The sequence below is a fragment of the Dermacentor albipictus genome, chromosome 10, assembly GCF_038994185.2.
Source record: "Dermacentor albipictus isolate Rhodes 1998 colony chromosome 10, USDA_Dalb.pri_finalv2, whole genome shotgun sequence".
NCBI classification, from domain to species: domain Eukaryota; kingdom Metazoa; phylum Arthropoda; class Arachnida; order Ixodida; family Ixodidae; genus Dermacentor; species Dermacentor albipictus.
This window is the reverse complement of record NC_091830.1, coordinates 73628059-73647986: the sequence shown is the minus strand read 5'-3', so window position 1 is coordinate 73647986 and position 19928 is coordinate 73628059.

The following is a 19928-nucleotide window of genomic DNA, read 5'->3' as shown; positions in this document are numbered from 1 at the left end:
GGTACAAATGTGTGGAAGCCTCACTTGTACCGCAAGGAGTTGGCGTCTCTAGGCTTGACTACATGATAGCAGCATTGGTCTTTGTGGTTGGTGCGCGTGCGCTCTGTTGTTGGTAGGAAAGAGGCGTTGGAGCATTAAACCAGTTGTTAGTCTGCGCCTGTGTCGTGTGGTTCTTTCTCTGTCTTGTTCTTTCTTGCGCAGTTTTTCTTTGTTCTCATAATGTCATACCAACTAGCCCCTCACCGTACGCCACTAGTCTCCCTATTATTCTCGTTCACTGCGCAGTGAGCGCCTCGAATGCCGCGACGTGATATGACACTGCTCATTGGTCTGTTGCCTTCTCCTAAGTACACGTACGTTGTGGCAGCTGTGGTAAAAAATGCAAGGTCTACGTCGGCCGCCGCGGCCGTAAGTGGTGGCTTTGCCTAACACGATCACGGAAGTGCAGGGTGTTTGTGGCAGATGGACGTGTTTTTCCAGGGCTCCGTGGCAGCGACGAAAACGTTTTTTTTTTGTGCATGCTTTGAGCTTGCTTGTGTTTTTAGATTTGCTGTTTTTTTTTGCCTTTACATAGTGAGTTGGAAGAGGCAAGGTTGCCAGCTATTAGGTTTTTTGATATTTTCTATATATTTTTGTGGCGTGTGTGCCTGTGCGCATCGGGTATATTTGGTTTTGTAGGATACTCAAAGCGTACCTTCATGCCACGTGTGTCAACAGCTGTAACGATGCGGAATGTGGAGTCTCTCTCCATAGCTTTTATATAGTAGAGTGGAAGCGGAGAGGGCATTTGTGTTTTCTTTGTGTGAGTGTGAACATATCTGGAATATTGCTTTTGTAGGACAGTCAGAGCTTAGCCGCGTGCTCTCAAACCTACGCTCGTGTGTCATACGTTCAGTCTGTAGGGCATTTATTGCTTTTAAACATCGCAGATAAAGAATTGATGGCATTTTAAAGATGCAGGTTATATGCGTATCGGCCTTGGCTTCTAGGTACGTCCTCTGAAAGGTTCGTTTTTAACATTAGAGAAAGCTAAGCGCAACATATGGCAAAAAAAAAACGCGATAAAGCATGCCGCGGGAAAGGATCCTCCAAGGTAGACGAGGGGGAAAATGCAAATGCAGAGGAAACGGAGTCGTTCGGCAGACACTGTGTTGTCGATGCTACACTAAAGAAAAATGAAGTATGTCTAAGGTGAGCTTGTAAAACTGGTCGAAGAGCTCAAAAACATGACAACCATTCCATTCTGTGAACATGGAATGGCAGCGAAAGCTGACGACAGTCAAAGCTCTTAAACGAAAAGCAAAGTGCTTTCGCTGCCATTCCATCTTCACAGAGTGGAATGGTTGTCATTTTTTGCGTTGTAGATCTGGCGTCGTTGCTCGTTCGGAGGTGCCCGAGCTCGCGATTGTCGTTTTCGTTCATCATCGCGGGAACGTTCTTCCTCAGTGGTCGTTTCGCACCGGCGCCGTTTACATTCTCGTTGCTGTTCCATCAGGCGCTCCTCGTACGCACGTTGTTCTTAGGGTGTACGAACCATACGTGTCCGCCCCATCGATAATGCAGCTGCTTTTAGCGCCGATACCTCTCCTTCTTATATACAGCGATAACCTTGAAGTCACGATGTGGTTCGCGGCGAGAATTCTAATCTGTTCCGAGTTTTGACATCTGCACCACCACACTGCACTCGTATGGGTTTGTTAGAAAACGCGAAGTCCGTTTCTGTTGCCCGACGCCGAAAAAACTACGGAAGATTAGTCATATACAGCTCTCGCTGTAAAATGAACTCGATAAGGAGCAAGATACACGGAAGGCAGTAAAGGAAACACTTCGAGCATCCAGGGCCGCCATAACGAAAGAAAACGGTAACGACGATAGAATGTCGTCTTCCGGCGTAGCAGGACCAGGAGTGCCAAAAAAGCACGTGGAAGGTGTCGAACTTGTGGTTTGGGCAGCTGGAAAAAGGCTTACCTAGTTTGCAGCGACCACAAAGCGAAGGCAAGAACGGAGGGCCCTGTGGCCCGTGTCAAATCCGAGTCACGCAGAAAAAGTTGGCAAAGGGCAGCAGGGAGAGGCCTCGACAGTAGGAGAGAGTGAAAAGGTCATAGTCGCCGACTCGCCGTTGACCTAAAACTGAGTTGATGCTCAGAAGCCATTGTGGTGGGAGCCGACAAAACAGTGGCAGGACGTTTCCAGGGCAAACATTGGGCTCTGTTAGGGAGCGAGCTAGAGAAAGAGAGAGAAAGGCAAAGGAAAGACGGGGAGGCCAACCAGAGATTATCTCCGGTTGGCTACACTGTACTGGAGGAGGGGAAAGGGGATGCAATAGGTGACGAAGAAAGAAGGCTAAAAAAAAGAAAGGAAAAAAAACCTAAGCACACACACGCACGTACACACGAAGTATTTCTGTGGCCACTGTCACGCAGCCCGCAAAGGCATTCCTAGTCTTACGCAGTGTCACCGTACAGTCCTGCGCCATACAGTGTACTGTCACAATTTGTCAGAAAGCCCCGTGTCTTTCAAGTGAGCGAGCTAGAGAAAAGCTTGCGGATGATGGACTGGGACGAAAACTTTTAGTAGTAGCGGGGCTGTACTCAATGACGCGCTAAACAAAAAGGGGGCAAGACTAGACCAGCGTTTGGCGAAGGGGGTACGCAGACGGCTTGCGCGAGACGTCCCCTCGGGTGCAGGTTGTGATGTGAACGGTGCCAGTCGTACTTTTACGTGACATTAGCGTACAAAGAGCGGTTTCGGCCGCTAATGAGGCTGTAGGGGAAGGGAGAGGAATGAAGTGTTTCGAGGTTGTGCAAATAGACAGGGAAGTGAGAAGTTACAGTGGTTTTCAACGAGACGGAACCAACTTCCAGCACAGGCTCGGACGAGAAGTAGGCTGCTATTTTTTTTTTTTTGGAAGGGGGGGGGGGAGGCTCGGGCGCTCAGAATTTCAGAATAGGCTGTAGTGAAGAAGAAAGTCCCCTAGGGGAAATTCGCACAAGGATTACGGCAAATAACAGAATAACGAAGGAAATAGGACAGAAGAGCGCTCACCGTGGAATAGGTTACACAAACATTCAGGGCAGCAGAAGAAAGGGCAAATGGTTAGAGATTGAGGAGCAGTTAAATAGAGAACAAATGACTGTGTATGCGTTTAGAGAAACGCAGCTTGGAGACTAAGAAGAGCGACCAATCAATGGGAATTATGTTTGGGAAGAGTGCAACAGAACTAAATCGGAAAGAAAGGGAGGGGGAGTCGAAATACTCATACATCAGGGAGCCAAATGGGAAGAGCAAATTCAAAGTGTCAAGAACATCTTTGGCTATGAGGCAGAGTAAACGCAAAAAAATTTGTCTGGGCGTTACATATTTGTGGACGGCGAAAAATAGCAAAGAATTAAAAGTTGGTAAAATGCCTAAGTGCTGACATTAAAGCTTTCGAGAATGCTGCCGAAATTATTCTGTTAGGTTGCTTGAGTAACCATATACAGAATCTAGATGATTATACCGACACCAACGAGAACTTAATGCTCGATCTCTATGAGGCACATCATGTGTGTAATCTAGTGTCATGACCAGATCACGTGGGAAGCCAGAACTAAGCAATCTACCGTTGATTACTGTCCGATGATCAAAGGAAGTTATGATAAATTGAGAGATATGGTTATTGACGAGGAAGGATATGGTAACATAGGGAGTGACGATAAACGCATAATTCTGAAAGTGGGATAGTTAGGATCAGTTTTATGCACAATATCACTGCTTAATAAAAGAAATGTGCACGAATAGCTTCTCAACACCTTTTGAGACTACTTGCAAACACTGTTTCCACCCCGCAGGGGCGTCTGCGTCAGCAGGCGTTTGGTGTGTGGCGACACCACGGACCCGAGCACACGAGGGTTAGACCCTCCCGCGCGTAGCCGTGCGCGGCTTAGCCGTGTCCGGGGAAAGGGGGATCCTGGAGGTTGAGCCGATGCCGGGTGTTCGGACCTTTATGGCCCCCCGGCGGAGGCAACACACCTCTTTGGCCTCTGCTTCACGTAGACGGCACCCCCGGACTGACCCACCCGGGGGAAATCGGTAGTTGCCTTTTCCTGTCTCTCTCTCCCTATTAGCTTCGTCTTTCTCTTATTTTCCACCTTTCCTGTCTCCTGCTCTCTTCTTTTTACTTCTTTTTTCCTGGCGGCAAGGGTTAACCCTGTGTGGATAGCCAACCTTGGTTATTTCATATTTGGTTATAGTAGTAATGTACAGCTGGCGTTTGCAGGCCGTGTTTCACAGGTCCTGCAGCGTCCCCTTGTAGGACTCCACGGTGGGTGGCTGGCGTTACTGCCGAAATCTCACATATGTTTATGGATACCTCCTTCCCTTCACTCCCTGATCGCCCTCAGAAAAGAGGGCGCACCGATGAAGTATTCAAACTTTTTGGTCGGCAAAAAGAATCTTTCCCTCGTTTCCACGTTATCCATTCTGAAACACCAGCTAAACCAGTGCGAACAATTTCTCCATTTCTTGTATCGAAGTCCCTTACCGATGTTTTTGGTCCAGGATATAAGGCGTCGAGGATGGCTAGCGGTGACCTCCTCCTGGAGCTCCGTGATCACAAACAATTTGAGAAACTGCCTAAACTTGTATCATTTGGGGAGACCCATATAGTAGTAACCCCGCACCGCACGATGAATACCTCCCGCGGCGTTGTCTCAGACGATGATTTGCTGCAGCTCTCTGAGGCTGAACTCTTGGAGGGCTTCAGTGAACAAAATGCTATAAATGTCAAAAGAATCAAGATGAGGCGAGATGGTAAGGAACTTGCGACCAAACACCTAATACTCACCTTTAACTCAAGTGTCCTGCCCGAGTCCATCGAGGCCGGGTATATCAAGCTCCGTGTTCGTCCATACATCCCTAATCCCCTGCGTTGCTTCAAATGCCATCGTTTCGGTCACAGCTCGCAGAGCTGCCGAGGCCGCCAAACCTGCGCTAAATGCAGTGCTAATGAGCACACTTCTGAATCGTGTGAAAACTCTCTCCACTGCGTAAACTGTGAAGGCGAGCACGCTGCATACTCGCGGTCGTGCCCGTCTTGGAAGAAAGAAAAAGAAATAGTTACGATTAAAGTAAAAGAAAACATAAGTTTCAAAGAAGCACGCAGGCGGGTATCTTTCCTGCCAAAGCACACCTTTGCCGAAGTGGCGCGTCAGGGGGCAGCGCCACAACGGCCTCCGGCGGCTGTCCGTCCCACAGCCAGTGAGGCGGCAGTGACGCCATCCGCCCCCTCGGCGATTGCAGCTAACGCTGCTACGCCACCACAGCAGGCGGGGCCAACGACCACGAAGGTGGGCGCAGCCGAGGCTACCCCAACCTCCCCGGCCCCGTCCAGCGCTGGCAACAACCGGCGCAGCCAGATCCCTCAGGGAGCCCCACCGACCTCCGGGCTGGTGGGCGCAGGGGTCTTGCCTTCCGAGGCAGGACCCACACAGAAAACTTCTCGCTCGCAAGAGCATGTGTCCGGCGCCTCGCAAGAGGCAATGGACACTTCACATGTCCTCACGGCGCGCCACGCGCCTAAGGAGCGGCGAGGCTCCCTCGAACGCTCCAGAAAGGGTAAAACTCCCGTTACAGGGCCTCGAAAGGGCTCTGTAATTTAAGCTCTGTAATTTCCATAATCAATACTTCTGTTTCTGTACACACAGCACCTACTGACTTCCAATATGGATACACAAATAATTCAATGGAACATCAGAGGTCTTCTTAGGAACCTTGATGATGTGCAAGAGCTTATCCAAAAACACAATCCACTAGTGCTGTGTCTACAGGAAACACACCTAAAACCACAACATACAAACTTTCTCCGACCGTATATCAAGTTTCGCAAAGATCGCGATGATGCTGTCGTATCATCAGGCGGTGTTGCCATTTTGATTCATAAAAGTGTTTCCTGTCAGCATGTACAGCTACGAACGCCCCTTGAAGCAGTGGCAGTGCGAGCTGTTCTGCTAAACAAACTTATCACTATTTGCTCAATTTATATACCCCCACACTACAAACTAAACAAACATGAATTTCAGTCATTTATAGACGAGTTGCCAGAACCCTATGTTGTTCTTGGCGATTTCAATGCGCATCCCTGTGGGGCGACACTCGTACAGACGCGCGAGGTCGTCTTGTTGAACAGTTCCTTTTTTCTTCAGGTGCTTGCTTGCTCAATAAGAAGGAACTCACGTATTACTCCCTAGCAAACAGAACCTTTTCTTCAATAGATCTTACCATAGTTTCCCCGTCCATACTGACCGAACTCGTATGGGAAGTCACGAACAATCCTTACGGCAGCGACCACTTCCCTATACTGATAAGAACATCTAAAGAAAACGAATATCCTCCGCAAGCTCCTAGGTGGAAGATAGACACAGCTGACTGGGAGAAATTTCGAACACTTACTAACATCTCGCTGGCTGATATGTCTTCTTTAGAAATCGATGCAGCTGTGGAGTACTTTACAGCCTTCATCATAGATGCCGCAACTAAATGTATATCACAAGTAAATGGATTGGCAGGCAAACGGCGTGTCCCCTGGTGGAACGATGATTGTAGGATCGCTCGTAAGAAACAAAATAAAGCGTGGGGGTTGCTACGCGCCTCCCCCACTGCGGAGAATCTTATCAATTTTAAAAAAGTTAAATCCCAAGGCAGGCGAACCCGCCGACAGGCCAGAAGAGAGAGCTGGCAGAACTTTTTAACAGGTATCAACTCGTATACAGATGAGGCCAAAGTCTGGAACAGGGTTAGTAGAATAAGAGGGCGACAAAGATACTCCCTCCCTTTAGTAAACACACAAGGCGAAACCCTGCAAGACCAGGCAGATTCACTAGGGGAGCACTTTGAGCGTGTGTCAAGATCAATCAATTATTCCCAGTCCTTTCTTAAGCATAAAGAAATAATAGAACGTCAGCCAATCATACGGAAATCCAGGCAGAATGAACAGTATAACCGGCCTTTTGGTATTGCCGAGTTGAGAGCTGCCTTGAACACATGTAAAAGCACTGCACCGGGACCAGACAGAGTCATGTATGACATGATCAGGCACCTACATACTGACGCACAAGTTACACTTCTTACACTATACAATACTATTTGGGCTTCGGGGTACCTCCCATCCACATGGAAAGAAGCGATTGTGGTTCCTGTCCTAAAGCAGGGAAAAGACCCTTCCTTGGCGGCTAGTTACCGTCCGATAGCTCTAACTAATTGTCTGTGTAAGCTTTTTGAAAAAATGATAAATCGCAGACTTATACATTTCCTTGAGCTCAACAATATACTCGATCCTTATCAGTGTGGATTCCGAGAAGGGCGGTCCACAACCGATCATCTTGTGCGCATGGAAGGAATTATCCGCGATGCCTTTATACATAAACAGTTTTTTCTATCGATATTCCTCGATATGGAGAAGGCATATGACACGGCATGGCGTTACGGGATCTTACGAGACCTGTCGGCAATTGGCATCCGTGGAAATATGCTGAACACAATTGAAAGCTATTTGTCAAATCGTACCTTCCGAGTAAAAGTCGGCAATGAACTCTCACGTCCCTTTACGCAAGAAACTGGTGTACCCCAGGGAGGCGTGCTCAGCTGCACTCTCTTTATCGTAAAGATGAACACGCTACGTGCTTCACTACCACCTGCCATTTTTTATTCCGTATACGTAGATGATATACAAATAGGCTTCAAATCCTGCAACCTTACAGTATGCGAAAGACAGGTACAGCAGGGCTTGAACAAGGTTTCCAAGTGGGCAGACGAAAACGGATTTAAGGTCAACCCCCACAAAAGTGCTTGTGTTCTCTTCACAAGAAAGAGAGGCCTGGTCCTAGATCCTTGTGTAGAACTGGGCGGACACCAAATTCCTGTCAGCAAAGAACACAAATTCCTTGGTGTTATTCTTGACTCTAGGCTCACTTTCATTCCTCACATAAAACATGTTAAAGAAAAATGTCTAAAAACAATGAACCTACTTAAAATCCTATCATACACAACATGGGGTAGTGACAGGAAGTGCCTGTTGAATCTTTACAGGAGCCTAGTTCGGTCGCGAATAGACTATGGAGCCGCAGTGTATCACTCTGCCGCCCCGAGCGCGCTAAAGATGTTAGACCCCGTACACCATCTGGGAATCCATCTGGCCACTGGGGCTTTTAGAACAAGCCCTGTTGAAAGTTTGTATGTTGAGTCCGATGAGTGGTCACTCCATTTTCGGAGAACTTACATCAGCTTCAACTATTTTCTGAAAGTGCGCTCTAATAAGGAACATCCGTGTTTCACAACCGTTAACGACTTGACATGTGAAACACTTTTTCATAACAGACCCTCTGTGAGACGTCCTTTCTCACTGCGTGCAAGAGAACTTAGCACGGAAATGGATGTCCCAGTTCTCGACCAACGCCTAATGCCTCCAGCTAAGCTAGTACCACCCTGGGAGTGGCAGCTGATAGAATGTGACACATCCTTTGTACAGGTCACTAAACATGCGTCAGAGACACATATCAAAATGCACTTCTTAGAGCTCCAGTACAAGTACTCGTGCACAGAGTTTTATACGGACGCTTCTAAGTCGCATGCCGGGGTGTCCTACGCAGCCATTGGCCCATCCTTCTCGGAATCCGGTGTACTGCACCCTGAAACAAGCATATTTACGGCTGAGGCCTATGCACTACTGTCGGCTATGAAACATATCAGAAAATCAAATGTTCAAAAAACAATTTTATTTACAGACTCCTTAAGCGTGGTAAAAGCCTTGAAGTCACACTGTAAACACAGAAACCCCGTAATTATTGAGCTCTATTCCGTCCTCTGTAGAGCGTATATGTCTAACCAGCATGTCATTATATGCTGGGTGCCTGGACATAGGGGCATCGAGGGTAACGTTCTAGCAGACCAGATGGCCACATCAATTTCATTGCATACAGTCAGTCCTACTGCTTCGGTCCCTGTCACGGACCTGAAGCCTTTCTTAAGAAGGAAACTGCGAAACCACTGGCAACGTAAGTGGGACGTAGAAGTAAATAACAAACTGCACGTGATAAAGCCACAGTTAGGTTCTTGGCCCTCCGTAACAAAATCACGGCGAACAGATGTCCTATTCTGTCGCCTCAGAATAGGACACACATTTGGTACACACAACTTCTTACTCACTGAAAATGATCCTCCAACTTGCGGTAGATGCGGGGAGAGGCTGACCGTCCTCCATGTCCTCCTGGAGTGTCGGAAAGCCGAATCTGACAGAAAGAAACATTTTCCGTTAGCATACCGGCAGCATATTCCCCTTCATCCTGTAATGTTACTCGGCCCAGAACCGCTCTTCGACACTAACGCAGTCCTAAGTTATCTGAAAGATGTTGTGTTGCATGTTGTTAGCCCAACATGTTCGTAGCGTCTCCTCTCTTCAGAGGATGGCGCTGCGATAGTTCTTTCGTGTAGCACGTGCCTCTAGGCCCTTGTGTTTGAAGGGCTCTGGCGAGGCAACAGTGCTCCAGGCATTTTTACCATCTCATATATTTTCTATTCTGCATCATTCTTTCACGATGGATTTTAGTGTTCATAGTATTCGTCATCTGTCATCGCCATAATTTTATAACAAGTTAATTTTACGCACTCTACAGCGAATATTTTTAGGCCACTTTACAGCCAAGTCACATCTTCCATAATACATCCTCAACATTACAACTTGTCATGGCGCTCTTTGGCCAAACCTGGCCCTTGCGCCACAAAAAACCACACATCATCATCATCATCAAACACTGTTTCCAATAATGAATGGTTGATGTATGGCTTAATTTATGAAAACCCTGAATAAACGGTTGCTGGAAGTGGCTTTTCAAGGACATGTGTGCCCTACAATGATGTAGAAGGACACCTTGCATGTAAAACATTGCTGGTTGTAGCGCAAAACATAAAAGTGTTACATGACTAGACTGTCAAAACATACTAAATGGTAGACAAACGAAAATCACAGGTTATCATGCAGTCTTCCTCTGCGAAACCAAAAAGAAAGCTTTCATAACACATTCTGATAACGCATTCCTAGCTTAACACACTTCTGGTTGCTTGCGATAGTTTGTATAGCAGACGGAGAACAGCGGCCGGATTTAACAGTCAGCTGGGAAATTTTAGTTAATTTCTATTATTCAAAAATATCAAATAGCTTTTTTGTGCTAGACTGCATCTTTGGAATTCGTATTCGAATCTTCGTATATCACGCCCAGTAATTTTCCTGGCGCTTTTTTTCGCTTTCTTGTCGGTTGGCCTAGTACATTTGTATTTAGCCAAGTATTGGGGCTCGTTTTTCACCTTAACTTTCTCGTTCATGATTTTAATAGGCTGTAGAGTGACACTACTGTAATCGCTGCGATGCTCAAGCGGAGATATTGTACAGCGCACACCACAGCCACAAAAGAACTAATTTTAGTGAGTGCTGCTATGGTTTCCCTCTCTTTACACTGTCATAATACAAAAAAAATATTGAATGTGCAAGGATGAACGGTATCCCTAATAATGAGAGCGCTTGGTGTCAAATAAAACTGGGAACTACTTTACACGTAATAGGAACAATCAATAGATCCCCTAACGCACCGATCGAATATGTAGAGGCCATCCAATACTACTTAGAAAAACAGAAGGCGCGAAACCAAACGGTAATGATTGTCGGGGATAATAACTTGCCGGGGATTGACTGGAACTTGATTACCATAGAGTTACGGGAACGAGCTGACTGCGAAGTGCTGCACGACATTGCTTTGGCTAACGATTTAACACAGGTGGTAGAGGAAAGCACTCGAAAAACGGGAACAGTGCAGTCCATATTGCACTCAGTATTTCTTGATGGACGGTCTGAAAATTATCAGGTAGCAGTTAAAGCTGGCATATCAGACCATCAACTTGTATTTGTTCGAATCAAAACTAAGGTTTGCGAAACAAATCTTAAAGAAAGCGCTGCGCACGTACCCAATGTTGATAAAGCTGACGACACGAGTCATTCATTACTTCTCGTTTCATCTAGAGAGTCTGAGCTCTGACGATGATGTCAATGCGTTGTGGGCAAGATTCGAAACCATTACCGTGCACTACGTAAACTCTTTCGTAATATTAAGGAAAAAAAGAAGAAATAAACTTAATCTCTGGATAACGCGAGAGATTGTTCGCATGAAGCAAAAAATAGGAAGAAAAAAGAAAGTAAAAAATCGTGAAAAGATGTCTAACCTATCTGCACGGCTGCGAATAAAGCTTAGGTAAGCGAAAAAGAAATATTACAAGGATACACTTCCGAACTTCATGTTATCTTCTCCGCAAAAGTTTTGGCGTCACTTGTCGCAAACCACTCAAAGCGAATACAGCATTGTTGTTAACGACGAAATCATAACTGATTGTTCAAAAATTGCGTCTTACCATAACAAGTTCTTCCAGTCTGCCTTTTCAAATGTTTCTAATTTTACTGCTCCAACTACAGTAACATCATTTTCACACGAGTCTGAGATGCCAGAAATACGAATTAGCTATGAAAGTTGCTATTGCTGCTGCTAAACAATAAAGAATAAGAATGTGTTGGTCCCAATGGAATTCCAAATACCTTTCTGCGAAGATACGCTGAATGCGTTGCTCAATACTTAGAAATTACCTTTAATGCGTCCTTGCAACAAAAACGGGTCCCAGATGACTGGCTTGTCGCAAAAGTTATCCCGATATACAAAAACGGACAAAAGCAGAAAATTGAAAATTACTGGCCAATTTCTTTAACCGGCGTCTGCTGCAAACTCCTCGAACATATAATATCGAAAGCAATATATAAGTACCCCGAAAATAAGAAAGCACTACATTCGAACCAACATGGCTTCCGGCAAAAACTGTCAACTCGCAGCTCGTTGAAACCATTAACGACTTTTCAAAAGCAATAGATAACAAAAAACTTGCTGATGCAGTATGCCTTGATTTCTCGAAAGCTTTTGATAGGGTTCTTCATAATAATTTGTTTATCAAATTGAAACAGCTTGGAATAAATAACAATATAGTGGAATGGTTCAGGTCATATCTATCAGGTAGGACGCAGTACGTGGACCTAAACGGCTACCAGTCCGATCGTTTATTTGTAACTTCAGGCGTCCCTCAAGGGTCTGTCCGTGGACCCGTACTATTTCGCGTTTATATTAACGATACCAGTTTAGATATAGACAAACTACAGACAAAGTGATAGACAAACTATACTTGTCCAGTGCCGCCGTGCCAGGCAACGTCACTGCGAAGATGTGAAAACCTACAAAAAATGTATCTTCTCATTTTCTAAAAATAATCTTTGATCAATCTCTTGCGAACAGTTCTATGCCTAGTGACTGGAAAATTAACAAAGTTGTTCCTGCGTTCAAGACAGGCAGCTGGAGCGACCCGTTGAATTATCGTCCTATTTCATTAAATTGCATACCCTGTAATTTTCTTGAGCATATTATATACTCGCATATTGCATCCCACCTGAATTCCAACTCCTTCTTCTTCAAAAATCAGCATGGCTTTCGTCATGGCTATTCATGTGAACCATAGTCATTTGAGTTTACCATGGACCTTCACTTAAACCTTGATTCTTTGTTCCAAACCGATGTCATCTATCTTGATTTTTCCAAAGCATTCGACGTGTCCCACATCAACGTCTTATGTCCAAACTTTCAGGTCTTTGCCTTCAACCACTTGTTTTAGACTGGATTCACAACTTTCTCACAGCTCGCTCTCAGTGCACCCTAATAGGTGGACTTCCTTCAAATTCTACTTGCGTCACCTCCGGAGTACCACAGGGGTCTGTGTCGGGTCCGCTTCTCTTCTCAATTTTTATTGACGACCTCCCACTCAACATCTCATCCAGCATTCGCCTTTTCGCAGATGATTGCATTATCTGCCGGCGTATAAATACTAAAGACGATCAAGCTGCCCTCCAGAACGATCTGAAGCTTATTGCAAATTGGTGCACATTGTGGATGATGGAACTAAATACTAGGAAGTGCAGTTTTATGCAAATTTATCGGAAGCGCTATAATTTAACTTCTCCTTACACTTTATTTTCTGAGGACCTATTGCAAGTAGAATCTTTTCGTTGCCTTGGCATCACAATCAATAGCAATTTAAGTTGGGTTAATCATATCACAAAAATCACGGCCGACGCTTCACGTACACTTGGTTCTATCAGAAGATCACTTTCCCTTCCCCCGCTAACATACGAAAACTGGCATATGAAACTTTCGTCCGCAGTAGGCTTGAATATGCATCCGCGATCTGGAGTCCTCATCAGTCCCACATAATTAACATGCTTGAATTCGTCCAGAACCATGCAGCACGCTTCATATCGTCCCCATACGACTTTCATTCCAGCGTAAGTTCCATTAAACCATCACTTGGCCTCACTCCCTTAGCTCTCAGATGAAAAGTTGCGCGCCTGTGTTTATTCCATAAGTTATATTTCAATTTCCCCTATCTGCTTCGTTCCCTTATATCTCCTCCCATTCGTACATCGCGTCGCCTATTCAATTCAAATAGCATCCAACGACTTCATGGCTCCACTAATGCTTCTCACAAGTCCTTCTTCCCGACCGCACTTGAAGAACGGAACCTGCTACCCGATTCACTAACTAATGAGCACGGCGCGACAAGGTTTAAGGCGATGTTGTTAAATCATATGGGTTGAAACGTTCTTTTTGCTCCGATTTGTGTGTCATATGAAATTTTATTCTTTTTTCCTGTATTGAGTTTTTTCTTCTTCCCCTGTAACCATTGTGTACTCGCCCTGCTGCCCTAACTATTCGCCAACGTGTGTGGTGCTTGTGGCATAAAGGCAATATTGACAAGCACTGTTTTAACTATCACGTTCTTTGCTTCTTTTTATGTCCCTGCGTTACACTGTTATATTTTATGGCCTTTGTTTTTATTAGCTACCTTGTATACGCTCTTCCCCCCCCCCTTATGTAATACCCCGACAGGGGCCTTTAAAGGACAATAAATGATGATAAATAATGATGATGAATAATTAATACGTTACACTACCACTGTTCGCCGACGACTGTTTAATTTATCGAGAAGTATGCAACCACAAGGATCAAAATATGCCCAGCGATGCACTGACGTCTGTTGAAAAATGGTTTGAAACTTGGAAAATGCAAGTAAATAAAGAAAAGGCTGTTCTTTTACTTGTTACAAACAAGGTTAAGAACGTCCTAAATTTCATTATCAACTAAGTTTTACTGTGCTAACTACCGTTAACAAATGTAAATACTTAGGAGTAACAATATCTCAAGACCTCAACTGCATTCAACATATCCCTAATATTTGCTCTACCGCTGAAAAAATGCTATGGTTCTTACATCGCAAATTAGGACTCACTGTTATGTTTGACGTGACGGTTGTCATGTCAGATTTTGTATTATAGCTATGTATAATGTCACGGAGTAACTTGTAAATCTATATATTAGCTATACATTGCTACTTTATGTGCGCAATGATGGGCTCTGCGCCATATTTGTACCCCAGCCCTGTAACAGCCCAATCAGCCAAAAGTACTAACAAATAATTATTCAATAAAAAGAAAAAAAGAAAGATATCTTTTCTGGGCTGTTTCATGCAACCTCACATGTTATCACGATTTATTAAGTAGCATGATGTGGTCATTACATCATTGTAATTCCGCAATGCGACTAGAAAGTTGGCCCCATATACGAGGGCTCACAGTTATTCAAGTTCATGTACAATTTATCTGATTCCATCTTCGCAATTGATTTGCAGGGACTTCACTATCCGTGAGTTTGTGAACTTCTGACTGCATCTTACTATTGCCCCATGTGTGAAAAAAGTTGGCTTACTGCGTGGGAGCAAATGACATCTTTAAAGGCGCAGGCCTCGACGAGGTGATCATGATATATGGCTTCAAGAGTTACTCAAGTTCGAATCTCGTTTTCTTCCAAAAGAAGGTAAAAAGAGTAGCCACATTTAGTTCTTTTGTTTATGTAATGGCCAATTCATTCACATTTTTAAATTTAACCAGCCTCCGATACAGGTCACATGAATTATATAAGAAGCCGAAGAGCGATTACAAGTGTGCTGGCAGGCGTTATTGCTGTTTCTCCGTGTAATGGTATTCTGAGCATCTGGGTTTGCCAAACACACTAATTTATTGCACTTGATAGCACGATATCGATTTTGATTATCTTGAACAAAAGCAAAGAGAGATATTTGAAGTTCTGAACGTGATATTTTTTTACAAGTATACATCAGAAAACAGTAACCTTGTTGCAACAAAGCAGAATTGTGAGACCAGTTTCTATCGGCATTTATTTCTGCAAAATTATCTTCATGTGTAACCGATGGCTGATAAGCAAAAGGAATGTAATGCTAAAATATTGAAGCAAAAATGATGCGCCTTGGTTTACTGTGTTTAGCAATGCAGGAGCTCTTTGACTCTGTGTCTTCAACACGCCCCATCACTACCATATACGAGCGCTCAGGTATCTGATAACCCTGTACTCGCATATAAGCACTCGGCTGTATTTTCTGTGAATAAAGCCTTCTGGCACGTCATGAATAAGTGCTGGATATATCCAGCAAACCGGCATACCTTAGGACATTCCTTCAGCAATAAAGTCTTTTACTGCTCATTATCGGTTGCTCTCCGCGCACACTCGTATTTTTATTGTGGTCTCAAAACATGCCCCAAACACAAGGGCAGGAATATGCTAACATGGGACAATAACCCCGTTAGAATGCCATTTCATTAGCTTTCAATTTCTGCCCTTTCATTTTTCTCATCTTTATGTTTTTTTCTCTGGTTTCCTACGAGCATTGTATCAGTGTAATAAGTTATATTTCTCTGAGAAAGAAGGCAAAATAAACTGGAATTGTAATGGGAACACTTACACACAGGAAGAGACGAACAAATAAAAATAACCTTTAAAAGACATACTGTGTCTAGAATGTTATTTTACAGTACAAACAAAGCATAACATTGTCAGCAGCCCTAGCACCGCAAACGTCAGGACTCGAGAACCACAATCTGGCGATTTGGTACTGCAGCGAGCACCCGACATAAATACCCAGGACAAAGAAAGCTTGATTGGTTAAGGTAAAGCTAGTTACACTTGAGGAAAATTTGAGAAGCATTCTTTGGGGCAACGAGAAGAGGCGTCAGGAAAGTACAAAATTTCCAATTCACATGCACAGCAACTTCGTCATGCCGATGCGCATAATGCGATGCTTGATTATTCGCTGACAGTTCCATTGCTGAAACCCAGGTGTCAACACACTCGTAATGTACGTGGGGCGGAAAAACGCTCAGTTTCAAATCAAGGGCCAAAGCCGCGACTGTAAATTTTGAATGGTCAGCCAGTCCGATTCCGCTGTGCACTGCCTGTTGTCGGTGAAGACGAAATCTTTATTTTTAGCGAGCTTGGGGAAAGTGTGAAGCTCAGGAATGTAACGCGGCCTGATAAGGGCTAAGCGATAACATCATCACAACAAAGGCGACAGTGTTATGCTATGTTCACACTACGGTCGTAACGCGCGTAACAGCTCTTTCGGCATATCGAACGTAACGGCTGTAAAAAACGTTACGGCAGTTAAGCCGGCACCTTTGTTCACATTTACTGCTGCGTAAATTACGGCTTTTACAACAGGCCAATCAAATTTAGAGCTGCAGAATCGACGTCACCAGCGGTCCAATATGGCTCCTGTCAACATGCGAGCGCTGTCCGAGCTCGAAGAAATTCACGCTCAAAACAAACTTGTAGTGATGTATTCAATCGCCCGAAGACGACGAAGGCAACGCAGAAGGGTTTGGGTGCGGCAAGTATTTATCGACAGAGCAGTGGACGGCGATTTTCACAACCTTTTCGCCAAGCTCCGAGTTGGTGACGCTGCGATGTTTCACAACTTCATGCGCATGTCGCCCCAGCAGTTCCGCTTCCTTGAAAACCTAGTGAGACCACTCATCGAAGTTCGGAGCACGCATCTGCGGCCATCGATTTCCTCGGCGGATAAACCAGATGAACTGAAAACAGTCTCGCTAGGCGCACTGCAAAAATTTTCACGAACACAGCCAATCGTGCGCACGGAATGGTGGAATGGCACTTCCCGCGCCCGGAGCTGTCTGCAGACGGAAGGACGGAAGTGTCGTCACCGGTTGTTGAAAGACGAAAGCTTATCGATCATTGGCTGTGTCGCAACGGTCGTAACATAACAGTCGTAAATGTTGCCGACCCTTTAACACTCTCACCCACGATTTTTGCGAGAATTGCGCACGTTGGCACCTTTACGTTCGCAGTCTGAACTAGACGCATACGCTTGTTGCGCTTCCGCTTACGTATGTTACGAAAAATCGGCGCCTTACGAACGTAGTCTGAACATAGCATTACTCTCAAATACCAGCGTAGCAAGCCCAGCTTCGAGCGTGTCGATACTGAGCTGGTCAAGACATGTGAGATAGATTGTGTCCACTTGACAACAGAGATGTGTTTACCTAGAAGACACAGGAATAAAAATAGAATCACGCAAGACGCGAGAGCAGCTGTGAAGCAGTTTAGCATTTTGAGCAAACACAGAACTCGAGGAATGCTATGAGCCTAAGCACAGGGAAGCAACCTTCATTTCATGTTGTTCAGAGAGTAAAATGGCCTACATCGGTGTGCAGCTCATTTTTGAGATAATTACTCTGTTTTTGTGGATAGACCAAGCGACCTTGTGCTTTGTCGACCGTATACTGATTTTTGTGTTCCATATGTTTGTAATATTTGCTTGCCTCTGAAACCGTCAGGTACAGCAAATGGTGCGAAACAGTCGGTGAATGAGCACAGCGGTAATAAGCCGAATGGCCGCCTGCCGCCAAAGCAGTAAACGCTGCCAGGTGTTGCTTGCAGCATCCGTTTTAAGTGAGCCCCGTTGGATCTACGCGGCACTTGCCACACAACAGAGAAATCAAATAAAACACACGTAAAAAATCAGCGCATCAACAAAGCATTGCTGGGCATTTATTACGAAAGCAATTGTCGCTGTCACGGGGGCTGACACTGTCGCTGGAAGTTCGGCTGCAGAGAAGTTCTACAGGAGCGCTCAATTAAACGAACCGGAAGACATTAATCAAGCAGCATCATCGGCCGCCTATTATGATTAGAGTTATATGCTGCACCATACACTACCAAGTTCGCAGCAGAATACACACACCGGTTCTCCCATGGCTCTCGTAAGGGTGTGGCGCGCTAGGGACTTCTGAGTGGCCAGCGCATGCTGACGTCACGCGCTCCAATAGTGGCGGAAGCTGTAGAACGCGGGTCCTGGCGGCCCGGAGACCTAACGTGCTGCATCGCTGGCGATTACGCACTGTGTACTTCCACACTCCGGCCATTAGCGCGCGAACACAGAATCATTAGCACGTGACCAACGCACCACCACCTGCTTGGCATGGGCACATAAGTTGCCAGCAGAGGCGGGCAACCTCACGAGCTTTCCACCTTCTAACGCCAAACGTCAACCTCAATTGGATTTGAACTTCACAAAGTTTGGTGGGGCTCCAGTGAGGTTGGCGACTGGTAGAAATATTATGACTCAGGTTTTCCTTGTTGAATTCAACCTCATAGGTGAGCTTGAGTGATGCAAGGTGTGCTTTGAGGTCGAGTTTCGTAAACAATTTTTTGCCAAAGTCGGCGCTGTGGAATGAATGCTCTGACGACACGAAATTTGGACACAAGATAAAAAAGGCTTTATAATTTTTCGTGCATCAGCTGCAATAGAATGGCCTGCATGACTATGAAACAGATCATAAGGTAAAGGCGCCACTTTTGATTCTACGTACAAGCCAGATATAAAGCTCTCCCTGCCACCTAATTATTATTGAAGGTAAATATTATCGTAAAATTTCAAGGCATTTTTTTACTGACGCTTTGAAACTACACCCAAATTTATTTTCATCATTCTCCTCTGTATCACACCTTTTACGTACTTCAGGAGAGCTGTATGATTGCGAAAGAAAAGCTCTTCAACACCAATGCTAACACTGCAACAGCCTCCCGGGTTCTGTCTTTTGAAGAAGTCATGTACGAGCAAAGGATCTACGATGCCTAATCTTGAGGGATGCTTATACAAGAAGTTCGAAATTGCTGACTGCCAAGTGCCTCGTTTCGTAACGAATTGCGTGCTTTCTTCATGGCACCGGTGTTATGTGCATCTTGCTTCTTAATGGGAAAGAAGCACTCCAGTGTGTGTTTTTGACTGCAGACTTCGCAACTTCAAAATTGAGGTTATTCAACAGATTAATGCTTCCTCTTTTGTACCCACAAAGTAATGTTTCGCAACTTCTTTTCTTTTTCACTGCCGACATATTATTCTCCGAGAACGTGCTTTAGGGCGCAACAGCAATGTGCCCTTCTTTGTCTCAAATTAAAATGCCTGATTGGTTACGAACGAGAAAGTTGGCCAAAGTAAAACAAAAATGATACCGCAGCTATCCCGTATGTATTAATCACTAAGGTAACCATGCTTTCACAACATGAGGTCCAGCCTTCATTAGCGAGGTCTTACGACACAGGGTTCCCGCATACCCAAATGATGTGACCTGCTTTTCTTGTATGAAAACAATAAAAAAAATTAAGCAGGGCAGCGACAGCTCTCAGTAAAAAAAAAAGAGCGCGGTAAGTCTGTTGTGAGGGTGTACGCATAGAGCGTATTACCTGGGGCTAAGCAACGTAGGAAAAAAAGTTGGGAGTCAGAGTAGTTTTTATTCTCCGTACAAAGTTGGACGCGTCCGTCCCTTCTTGGACAGAAAACCAGCAAATAGCTGAAACAAGTCCAGGCAGGTTTGTACGATGAAACAAAAGGAGCCGCTTGTTCAGTGAGCGCTATCTCCAAGTGCCCGACCAAGTGAGCGAAGTTGA